Genomic DNA, 12,747 nt, shown 5'->3' on the forward strand with positions numbered 1-12,747 from the left:
TGAGGATTAGAGGAGCAGGGATGGCACGGGGGAAAAAAAAAGATGGATGTTTAGGAAGCAGTGGAGGGGGACCAGAAATAGATAGACTCTCAGAGGTGAAGTTTGAGGAAGAAACAGACAGTTGGGGAAAGAGGGGCAGGTAACAGGGAGGTGGTCTTGGAACTCAAGGGGAAACCCAATAAACTGATCCAAGCAGACTCAGAATCAGAGAAGATTGGGGATTCTTTGACTAACAAAACTTAATGAAACCTGTTTTTCATCTGTAGAAGTATTATTTTTAATTATGCGTGTAGGGGCAGGGCATTAATACAGGAGACAACAGAGACAAGAATAGTCAGGTCACCTGGAGCTGAAATTAAAGGTGGTTGGGAGCCATTAGACATGAGCTCAAAGAAAAAAATCCAAGTTCTCTTTCAAAGAGGATGAGCTCTTAATCAATTGGTTTTCTCTCCAGGACCCTAAAGTCATCTTTTTAAATAAATCCAAACTTCACATGCAGAGAAGAGACCAGGATGAGGGTAAGAAAGATTAAATTGATGGTGATGTGGAAGAAAGACTAAAGAACACATGAGGGAGTAGAGGACACTGAGGGACGAAGGAATTCCAAGATGGAGTTCTCAAAATGTGAAGCAGGAGGCCCAGGAAGAACAGAAAGGGTCTAGAATGAGATGAACTTGGACCACATCCATATTGGTCTCTTTGGTTCCTTAAACAACAGCCAAGCCATCAATACAGAAGGTGGATGTGAGGTGGAGGCTTACCCGGAGGACATTTTGATGAGGATAACTAAAGATAAGTGAATGCCAAACTAAGTTTATATCTATCGATTCCTGAAAGTATCATGCCATTATTTTGTATGATCAGTAAAAAGTAATTTAAAAAAGAACATGAGGATGCCGTGAGCTTATGTCAGGTGTTATGTGGTTTCTGTGTTTAGCTTCCCTGAGCACTGTTAGACTCTGTTGTATCCTGTAATATTTCAATGCCCCTAGATGACCACATAGAGCTCCTGCACTGGCTATCCTTGCCTGGCTCTCCTTCATCTGGATGGCTTCCTACACAACTGTAGGCCCTTTTATCTTATCTAGCCTCAGGAAGTTCCCGTCTTTTACTCACATGTAAGCTTATCCTCAGAAAACTCTTGACGGTGACTCCAATGCAGTGGTGCTGCATTGAGCTCTTTCATAGGCCATTTGCCATGACTTTAAAATCCTTTGTGGTTCCTGACCATGGAGCTCTCTCCTCCTGAGAAGCCCCTGTGCACTCCATGGGGTCTTTCTGAGCCACATCTACACTCCAAGTGTTTCTATGGAGGCAACCTTATCTTGGACTCATTCATTGCTGTTTCTTCTCTCAAGAATAAGTTTCTCACTACAGGACTTGTAAATACTTTTTATCGTTGATTAATTCTGCTATTTGGGAGGTTTTATACTGGCTGGTTGTCTGACGGTGTCATTGTTGCGAAAAGACAACATGACCAAGGCAACTTATAAGGGACAATATTTTTTTGAGAGGTGGTGCTTTTTTTGCAGAGCTGGGGACTGAACCCAGGGCCTTGGACCTCCTAGGCAGGAGCTCTACCACTGAGCTAAATCCCCAACCCCAAGGGACAACATTTAATCAGGGCAGGCTTTCAGGTTCAGAAGTTCAGTCTATTTTCATTAAGGCAGGAATCATGTAAGCGTCTAGGCAGTCATGGTGTTGGAGAAGAAGCATATCACCCCCACTGTGATATGCTTCCTCCAACAATGCCACACTTACTCCAACAAGGTGTCACACTTCCCATGGGACAATCACATTCAAACCACCACCCTGATTTTATGCCAACTTGACACAAGCTAGAGTCATCAGAGTAGAAGGTGCCTCATTTGAGAATATGCCTCCACAAGATCCAAGTGTAAGGCATTTTCTTAGTGATTGGTGGAGGAGGGCCCAGCCCAATGTGAGCGGCACCATTCCTAGGCTGGTGGTCCTGGGTTCTATAGGAAAGCAAGCTAATCCAGACATGAGAGGAAGACAGTAAGCAGTGCCACTCCATAGCAAATGCCTCAGTTCCTGCCTCCAGAATCCTGTCCTGTTTGAGTTCCTGTCCCAACTTCCTTTGGTGATGAGCAGCAATGTAGAAGTGTAAGCTGAATAAATCTTTTCCTCCCTAACTTGCTCTTTTGGTCACAATGTTACCTTATAACAATAGGAACCCTAAGTAAGACAATTTCTTATATAAACAGTGTTTCTAGTAGAGCCACAGGCTCTTACCTAATAACCACAAATAGAAAGTTATAGACAGTTTGTTTTAATTTGAAGGTAAAACTTGCTCATGTACTGATAATGTATAATAATGTATATAATGTATAAATATGCTCTATTTGCCTTGGTTATGGACTATTGGCTTTCAAGTTATTAGATATGGTTATAAGGGTATAATATTGGTAACAAAAAGTTGACATAAAGCTGGTAATCTGGATGGAGTCATTCTAGATAGCGTGTGACATGGGCCAACCTAGGGAGACAGGTCTAAATTGAGGTAATGTTTTTATGGAATTCTTATTCTAGGAACCAGGCTTCTAAAAGAATTTAGGACATTGTCTCTTTGTAGAGGTATTGGAGACCACACCATCTTGCGTTCATATATAAGAATTGGCAGTCAAACTTTTTATCTGTATTTTAATGCTAATTCCACTGCCCCAAGAACAGTTGCCTAGTGAGTTTTCCTTTCCAAAGTTGTGGTTTACCCTAAAGCTATCGGTATTCTTATGCTAATTACCACTGCCCTAAGGACAGCTGCCTAGTCAAGTACTCAGAACTCAGGTGACCTTGTGGCTGTGTTCTGGTGTTACAAAGAGAACTTAAAGATTATGATTAGGATTGCCAGTGTTACATTGACTAACTCAAACTTATTTTTAATTAAGGAAAAATCATACAGGTAGAGATTGTTACAAGATTTATGAAGGATTGATGAGGTTTTGTAACTTGTGAGAACATTACAGCCATTTTACTTACTCCAACTGCCATTTCAGGATAGATTTAGAGGATTGCTAACAGCCTCATATTAGGTAATTTTGTTGCTTCTTCAGTGTAAGAAGTTAGAACTTAAATCTTTCAATGTATATGGAAATTTTTACTACAAACATTTGCTCTCAAAATGAGCTTTAATATTTGGGGAATAGCTGTTGCAATACTCCAGAAAAGAATATTTGAAGCTAATTTGAAGCTTCTAAGGATATGTTAATTGGCTAAGTACCTCACCTTACCGGAGGAGTTAGGTCTTTCTTATGCACATTGGAGATAAAGCTTCAGCTGTGTTAATACAGAGTTGTGGACTGGAGTCATGGAAGTATTTTGAAAAGAAACCTGGTAAAACATATCTTATTCCAAACAACAGTTAATTGGTTATGACAAAATACTGATATTTGGCCTATTACATATACAAATTTTTCAGACAAAATTGATAATTTTACTCTTTGCATGCTTTTGTATTTCCTGTAAACAAAATTACATGCTGTAGCCACTGTTTTTAAATGTTAAAAAATCAAGCTTGCAATTCATATACTGATAGCCAATGTGTGGCTTGTGGTTTACAATTGATTAAAAGGTTTTATCTTTTTAGATACTACTAGCCCTCAAATTTTACAATTACTTAATGCTTTATTAGAGGCAGGTTTTCTACATAAAATCAGTGAGTGATGATTTCAGTGTGAATTGTTTGACAATTCACTGTCCTTTCAATGCTCTGGCTCAGACAACTAAACAAAACCGTAGACCCAGCTCCTTGAAAATGGTAAGGGAGTTGATAACACACCCTCACGAAAAGAGGAAGACTCCACTTGCTTACTTTCAAAGCCCAGCCTCACCCTGACAGCTCAGGGATTTTTAGTAAGACTGAATATGGACAATATTTACAAGATTTGACATTTCTAATTAATGCTTATATTTAGGTAAATAAAGTTTGTGAGGTGCTAGAGAAATGGCTTAGGGGTTAAGAGCACTAAATACTGTTCCTTTATAGGACATTTAAGAACTCAAACAGGATTGCCTGGGCTCTTTAGCAAGGGAGGACTAGATACCAGACAGATTATAGTCCTTACATAAGAACAATTAGTGAAAAAAATCTCATTCTTTATATATCCAATACAATTATGCTGGAGACAATAATTTGGTATACAAGTCAATTTATAAATACAAATGCTCAGTGTCCTCAATTTAATCCTCGAGGACTTACCTTAATAAATAATATCTTTACTATATCTTAATAAATAAAAAAGGGGGAGTTATCCCTGTATGCTAAATAATGCTCCTTTTATTTCAATTTTAAAATTTTGGATACCAAAGTTTATGGCACCCTACAACTAGGCATACTTCTGCCTAGGTGAAATAGAGAGATCCACTTATTGACATGATCCTGTCCAGATATTTTATATGGGGAAGAGGGAATGTTTGTGTTTTTTCTACAAGATGCTACAAGAGTATGCCACCTGCCAGAGGTGGTTGCAGAGACTTGCTGATACTGGGAGCATGAAGATTCAGCTCTCGTGGTTCGGGTCCCTGGAGTCATTCCTGCCCTGAGAGGAAGATGGAAGATTCCCCCTCATCTTTTGTCATCACAGAGATTTTGGCGTTGCTGCAGTAAGTGTTACCGCTGCGTGTGTCCCGTCCCACTGTGGCCTGCTCTCTGACCCTCTGTGCACTGCTGCTTTCTGTAGAAGACTGGACTCCAGCTATTGCTGCCCCCCTCATTCCCCTGGTGACTCTTGCTGCCTTAACTGGTGTTGTCATCTTGCAGTCTGTAGCTTTACAGGAATGCTACCTGCGTAAAGCTACAGTGGACTAGGGAATTCTGTTATTCAGATCTCAGAAATGGTTCCATTGTCTGCTGGTTGTTCGAGAGAAAAATGACTGATCCTGAACTGTCCTGGAAAAGACCTTGACACTTTTGCTGCTATTGTAGCAGCCATTACTGCTGCAGACATTGTGTCTGCAGTGTCTGGAGTTATCCTCCCCCAATCTATTGTTAGACAAGCACAGTGGGTGAACTTTCTGGAGAAGTTGCTAACAATTGGGAATTCTAAATTTTATTATAGGAGCGGCTTGACTACGGCCCTTGGTGGTAACAGTTGAGGAGGACCAAATGAGGTCCCCACTACTTATCGGGAGTGGCTCTGTCTGGTGCAGCCCTATGCTGTGGATCAGTGTTCATACTTGGTTGGTTTGCAAACTCAGATCTCAACAGAAACGTGACAAGGCCGTTATCACTCAAGCACTTGTGGGCATTGTACTAGGGGCCTCCCCTGGAATTTGGTTATCTTGCACAGGACTCTCTTTGTATCTGAGTTCTCTGCTCCTGCACCCCATGGATCTGTGCATCCATTGCACTGGGAGGAGAGGGACTCTCCCTGTATATGAGTTCTCTGCGCTTACACCCCATGGATCTGTGGATCCATTGCACTGGGATGAGAGAGACTCAGTGATCCTTTGATCAGCCCATGCACATCGCTGAGGTTTCCTCATTGCACGCAATAGGGTGATCATGACTGCTATAAAATTATATAAATTATAAGGGTGAGATGTAGAGGGCCGCAATAACATTCGCCACCACTAGATGGCGCTGGCTTCCACTGCGCCCCACGTGGAAGGCCAGGATAGCCTCCGCCATTACAAGATGGCGCCAGCCTTCGCCGCGCCAGTCGACTTCCTTTCAGGAAGTTAACTGGGTGCGCATGTGCAAGAGTGCCTTCGTGCCAGATCTTTGCCCACTCCAGGGCGTGACTATGAGATCATGGGTAAGCAACTAATCAGGCGTGGACACGCCACATTAGGGTGTATATAAGCAGCGCCATTCTGGGGTTCGCTCTCTCCTCGTCAAGATGTAATAAACACTTTGCTGCAGAAGGATCCTGGTGTCTGCGCGTGTTCTTGCTGGCGAGACGTTGGACACGCAACATTCGGCTAACTAGAAACAGTCTTGAGAGCCAAGGGTACCGTTCTGGCTTTACGCTGGGTGAAGAGTTGGTGAAGATCCTGTTGTCTCCTTTCAGAATGATGAGTTGACATCTTTACATGCAAATGTCTGTGTGTGTCATTGATTGGAAGGCAGGGCCTTATCCATTGTAGCTGAGTGAAGTTGATCCCATATGGACTGGAGTTGGCTCCCACTCCATTGCTGTTGACTTCTGAGCCCATGAGAAGAATGGGAAGCAGAGGAGGTCACTATGTGACAAAAGAGGCAGGGATGGACGATTTGCCCACACGCAAAGAATAGTGGTATCCTGCAGAAACAAGGGGAGGGACAGGGAGCTCTCTGTCTCTCTCTGTTTCTGTCTCTGTCTCTGTCTATCTCTGTTTCTCTGTCTCTCTCTCTGTGTGTGAGTATGTGTGTGTGTTAAGCACTAGACACTCACCTTCCAGAATGCTGAGAGAATGAACATCTGTTGTGATATCCCCCATGTATGGGCATGTGTTGTAGCCACTTTAAGGCACTCACACTGAATCCATTGCTGCTCTCATCTGCTCCTGAATAGCCATGATAAGGCAGACCTGGCTAGAATCGTTTGTAGTTGGAGGCCTACATTAGGTGAACAGACATTGTTCAGGTTTACCCAGGATAGGGCACATAAAATAAGCTGCTAGACATTCATGTAGGTTAAAAAGTAGCAGAAGTCACCTTATGTTAACATAACCAGAACCAGGTACCTAAGGCAGCAAAGCTAATGCTGGGTATTGGGCACAGGTTCTAGAGGACCCAGGGGAGAAAGGATGTTTGTCATCCTCATCCCACATCCCTGCACCTCTGTGCTGGTCCGGATACCACCAGGCAGGAAACCATCCTACAATCCACTTCTACACTGGTTTACTGGCCAGATCCATAATTCAGGAACCTACAGCACTACAATGACCTCACTGGCTGCAGGGAGGACACAGCCAGTACAGAAGTTGCTAAAAGTTAAAGGAGAACTATCACTCTTGTAGGGAGAGGACCTTTTCACTCTCCAGGAGCCTTGCCTGAGTGCTCAGGCCTCCTGGGATCCACAGTTCTTACTTCAGAGCTCAGCAAAGCTCAGGTCAAATGTAGTCATTGGTCGGAGCTGCCTTCCTGGCTAACTGAGGTGCCGTTCTTTCATTTTCTGCCACAACAAAATTAATGCTTAATTACGGTGGTATGTTTTTCATCTTGTGATACACAGTGCTGACCCACGAAGGCATAGGGAAAACATAAACATCTGTTTGCACCTCTCTGCTGGAATAGGATGCTTGTTTTCTCCGGGGACGTTGCGAGTTCCCCTGTAATACAGCTTATGTTCTGAACGGTCAACATCCAGTCTATTCTGCAGTAGTTGCATTCAAATACAATGCTGTCTATTTATCTTATTTGTCTGTCTGCCTGGCTGTCTATCTTATATATCTAATCTATCATTTGTCTATCATCTATCATCTATTTATCCATCCATCCATTCATCCATCCATCAACTTAATATCTATCTATCTATCCACCTATTATCTATAATTTGTCTGTCTATCTATAATTTGTCTATTTACTATCTATCTAAAATTTGTTAATCTAATATCTATCATCTATATATCTAAACTGTGTGCATGTGTGTGTGTAGATGCCTATGTGTGCAGATGTGTGTATATGTCTCCCCATTCAGGCAGAATCAAAGAACAACCTCAGGCCTCATCCTCTGGCATGGTCTGTGTTTACGAGACAGGGTCTTGAATTGGCCAGGAGCTTACCTATCATGCCAGCTGTGGTGGTCAGCAGATCCTGGGGATCTGGTCCTTGTTTCCCCAACTGGTATTAGAAGCTTTCTCCATTCACATTTTGATGTGGGTTTTGGGAATCAAACCTAGGTCTTCATGATTATGAGGTATCCTGGTTAGTTTTCACTGACATCTTGACATAACTTAGAAGAGACTTGAAATAGAGTCTCCTGGATGAGAGAACCTCTACTGAAAAGCTGCCTCCATCAGATTGGCTTGTGTCCTAATGTGTGAGAGACTGTCTCGACTGACAGTTGATGAAGCTGGGACCAGCCCACTGTGGGTGTCATCATTCCTAGGCCAGGGTGTCTTGGCTTCATGAGAACGCCAACTAAGCATGGGCTAGTGAGTAAGGCTGTGAGCAGTATTCCTTTGTAATTCTATCCTCGAGTTCCTGTCTGACTGCCCACAAAAGCTGGTAAGCCAAGGTGCAATCCAAAGAAATGATTTCCTTCTACAAGTTGTTTTTGGCTAGAGTGTTTTATCAAAGCTTTAGAGAGGGAGACTAATTAATATGTGAGGCAGACACTTGACTGACCTAGTGACGTGCTTATTTGCAGTCATGATTTTTAAAGAAAAAGCTTTAGGAATGGGCACCAAATGGCTGACTCTTTCTAGGGTGAATACAGAAATCAGATACAACAAAACTAGGATTTATACATACATATATATGTATATACATGTATATATACGTGTGTGTATATGTATGTATATGTATGTATATGTATATATATGTATATGTATGTATATGTATGTATACGTGTGTTATATATATATGTATATATATGTGTGTGTATGTATTGTATATATATTAGTATATTGTATATATACAGTATAAAGATATCACATGGGTGAAACTAAGTGCACACCCACTAATATGTATATGTGTTTTTATAAAATTATCAGTGTGTTCCATGTATGTATGTTTATGTGGGCATGCATGCATGTGTGCACATGTTCTTGGTGTGCATATGCATGCAGATATATGTGTCATGAATGTCTGTATGCATGTAAGTGTATGTCTGTGTTGAGGCTACTTAGTCTTGTCTTCCATGCCGTAACCGGCCTGCTTCTCAGTGTCACTTTAGATGGAGTTGGGTGTTTTCTTCTTCCGGTAGGAAATGATGGACTGCAAGTGAATACGATCATACACTGGAGACCCCAGCACAGTTCATACACACATGGTGGGAGTGTCTCTGTACTCTGTTAGAGGCAGGGACTCAGATCTCTGACCTCTTGTCTATGAGTCAGAAAACATCTTTCCTCTCTTCTCTCCTGCCCTGGTTTCCATGAAGTGTCCTCGTGCTGCTCCTCAGAGTTGCTGGTAGGAAGCTCCCTGCCTGTTGCCACAAGACAGACCTGCACCCGGAGAAGCCCAAGAGGTTATCTGCTGGTCCCGAAATCCAGGTTAACTCCAGCATTCCTGCTGCTCAGGTTACAGAGCTGTGCTGTCAGTTGTGGGGGTATAATTCATCGTTCTCACCTGTCTTGTAAACATTGGGCCATTATCTTTCTGGTCCAGGCTTCAGATAATGGCCATACAGAGAGTCTTGCTACTTTCTTGCCCTGGGAGAGAGCAAAAAAAATTTTAGTAGATATTATTAAAAGGCTTTTAATCCATGAACACATAGCCAGCTGAAATGGGCTGAAAGTGCCATTGTGACTGAACGGAGAATGGGTGAAGCATCTTTATCTAATATCCACCATTTGCAATAATAAAGATTCCAAATCAAAGCCGATGAGTCAAGTTCTTTTCTTTAAATCTGCTTCTGCCAATAGCCCTACACATCCGTAACCCATTTTACTGTCGTCTCTTCTACTGAGAACAGAGGCAAAGGCTTTCTATTCTCCCCAATGTCCAAACAGACTCAGTACTGATTCCTTTGGGCTCTCCGTGGAAGGGTACTTTTAAGCCTAAACCCGCAGGCACCATTTGGTGTGGGGTGTTGTGTGGGGTTCAATGTCCCCATTTCTGTGTCCAGCTTGCGCTCAGTTCTCACCTCACGTTTTCTTATCCGCATGCTCACCCACCCCGAATCATTTCAGACAATGTAGTCCCTGCTATCTTTTGTCTAGGTGGGACTTCTGTTCTCTTCTTGTCTCTTGGGCTTCACGGAAAGGGTCTCACCCACAAGTCCCCTGAAATAATTGACAAGGTAAAGCCCATCGTTGGGTGACCAGGAGGGGTTTTCAGAGCTAACAAGCACAGCGGAAGTTATATTGGTAAGATTTATAAAGTCATGAAGTAGTCCCAGACTAATGATATATGAAAATAAAAGAATGTAACCCAGCTTAAATAACAATGCACATGTGTACACACACACAGACATACAGTCCTTCTACACAAGCATGCACACGAATTCAGGATTTCAGAGTTCACAGACAGGTGTCATCTTCTTCTGTGTTCTGACTTGTGTTCACAGCTGGCTGAACTTACTGTTGTAAAGACTGCCACCTATTTGATTATTAAACCCTACCTTTTCCTCCTGGGCATCCAGCTCAGTGACATTGCCTGTTATCTGTGGACTGAGTGCAAATGGAATGGTCTGTGTATATGACTGGATTACTGGCAGCCTCCTCTCCAGTCCTTCCTATCCTTTCTCCCCTCCTTTTTTGGTTAGCTCTTTGTCTTCTTAGGCTCAAAGTAGGGCAGAGTTATAGGGAAGGGGAAACCTGGGTCCCCGGAGACAATGTGGAACCATGTTAAGAAGGCAATTGCAGCCAGAGAGGAGGTCTGGGCCCTGGGTTGGCAGCTGATATTTCAACGGCTCTTGTCTGCGTCATTTATTGACTTCTTCTTCAGAGATAACTATACTCAGAGAAGCAATCCTCTCTATACCCCACCAGCTGGAAAGGAGCTTTCTTTATTGAATTTCCACATTTCAATTTTCATTTTTGTAATGAATGCATCATGTGTACTCACAGTTGTGTGCACATGTTTGTGGAGGCTGAAAGACTGGTGTCAGCCTCGGGAACACCACACACATCATCTGAAACAAGGTCTCCCATTGTACTGGATCTCACCAGTTAGGCTAGATAGGCTGGTCACCCAAGCCCCAGGATCCGCACCGAATTAATAATATACAGTGTGCACACACACACCCGGCATTTCCTTCAAAGTAAGAGACATCCTGAGTTCAAATACCAGCAACTACATGGTGGCTCCCAACTATCTGTAATGGGATCTGATGCCCTTTTCTGGTGTGTCTGAAGATGGCTACAGTGTACTCATAAATAAAGTAAATAAATAAAAAATATTGAATGCAGTGTTTTTGTGGCTTTCAAAGGGCTGCCTCTTTCTCTACTCTTTCTTCTTTTCCTTTTCCTCCGTGTCTTCTAAGGCGTACATATATATACGTAGGGTTGTTTTATTTGAATGCATGTATATGTACATTGGGCATGCCTGGAGCTCAGGGAAGCCAGCAGAAAGTCTTCGCTGAAACCGCAGTTACAGATATGTGGGGACTTCCTTGTGGGTGCAAGACATCAAACATGAGTCCCCTGCAAGAGCAGCCAGTGCTTTTAGCTGCTGAGACCTCTCTCCAGCTCACAGTGGGGTCTCATCCTTAATGACAAAAGGGATTGTGGCCAGTCTTTCTGACCTGGTAGGAGGAGGATGCCAGAGTGATCATGAGAACTCCAGGATTAGAAAGGAAGGATGGGATAGAAGGCTCGTTTCCTACATCCTGCAAGGAAAAGGCATCTAGATTTATATACTAAGAAATAGGGACAGCCTCATGCATACATCAGTCCCATATTAGAGTAAAGTTCGACTGGATTGTCCTCTTCTCTGCTTAACAACAATAAAGTAAATGGGTCATAAAGTAGAAAGAAGTCCCCCCATGGTTTTAACCGAAAGAACTTAGATGTGCAAATGTTTTGACAATTAAAGGGTAGGAAATGAGAGAAACTTGATGCCTGTTTTGACTGAAGGTTGACAAGGCTTCTGTAAGTATTTGAGTTGGGAAGTGCAGTGGATGTTTTGGATTTGTTACTTCTGTCCTCTGTCTGGTGCCTTGCACTTCTTGGGTCACAGCAGTCTTATGAAGATCAGAGTGTGTTGTGGTTAAGGTGGGATAAGAGGAGCTTAAAATTCGTTAATGACTAGAAATTGGAGAAGGGGGGAAGGTGGCCACTTCTGTTTAATTAGATCTGGAATTTTCCTTGAGTTCTTTTACATTAAGATGCTGAGTTTTGTGCAGCAGGCTCAATGCTTCACTGTAGGCAACACTGTAGCCCTCTCTGTCAGTTAGAAAACAAAAAACCGAAAAAACACCACATGAGCAGCAGACAAGCTCCAAGACTGTGTCTTTTTATTCAGCTCAGAACCCACCTGCCTAGGGAATGGTACCACTCACAATGGGCTTGATGCTCCTAAGTCAGTGAACAACTAACGCAGTTCCTAATAGACATGTCCACAGACCCACAAACCTCTGGGCAGTGCAGCTGAGGCAGGAGCATTATTGAGATACTTGGGTTTCTTTCCTCTTATGGCTCGCTTCTTTCTTTCTTGACTTAGAACCTTCTGTTTGGTTACTGGTGGGGGAAGGGAGCCCACACAGGAAATGTACTACAGAGTCCAGCTTCACCTCTGCCTCTGGTCCTCTTGTTGGCCCTGTGGGAAGCGTTAAGTTCCTCCTCTCTTTCTGTTCCCACTGCTAAACGTTATAACCACTGGGTCATTAGCACTCTTTCTTGTACTTGGAATAAGGACAGAAGTGACTGTGTTATCTCCAAGGTAATGCAGACTGTCCATCATTCTCTTGAGCCTGCCCAGGTCACTGTGGCTTACAGTGATAGAAGAGACAGAAGCTGCAAGCACATGCTCCTGAGAATCTGTGAGGCATCAGTCCTCCCTGCTGCCCCATGGAGTCTGTTCTAATTTCCTTTCTGTGCCTGTGATAAAATGCTTGGATGGAAAGTAGTGTAGCAGAGAAAAATGTTTTGACTTCAACTTTCAGGTCATGGAGGAGAGTCAAGTAGGAACTACAA

Source organism: Rattus norvegicus, chromosome Y, assembly GCF_021556685.1.
Source record: "Rattus norvegicus strain SHRSP/BbbUtx chromosome Y, alternate assembly SHRSP_T2T, whole genome shotgun sequence".
Lineage (NCBI taxonomy): Eukaryota > Metazoa > Chordata > Mammalia > Rodentia > Muridae > Rattus > Rattus norvegicus.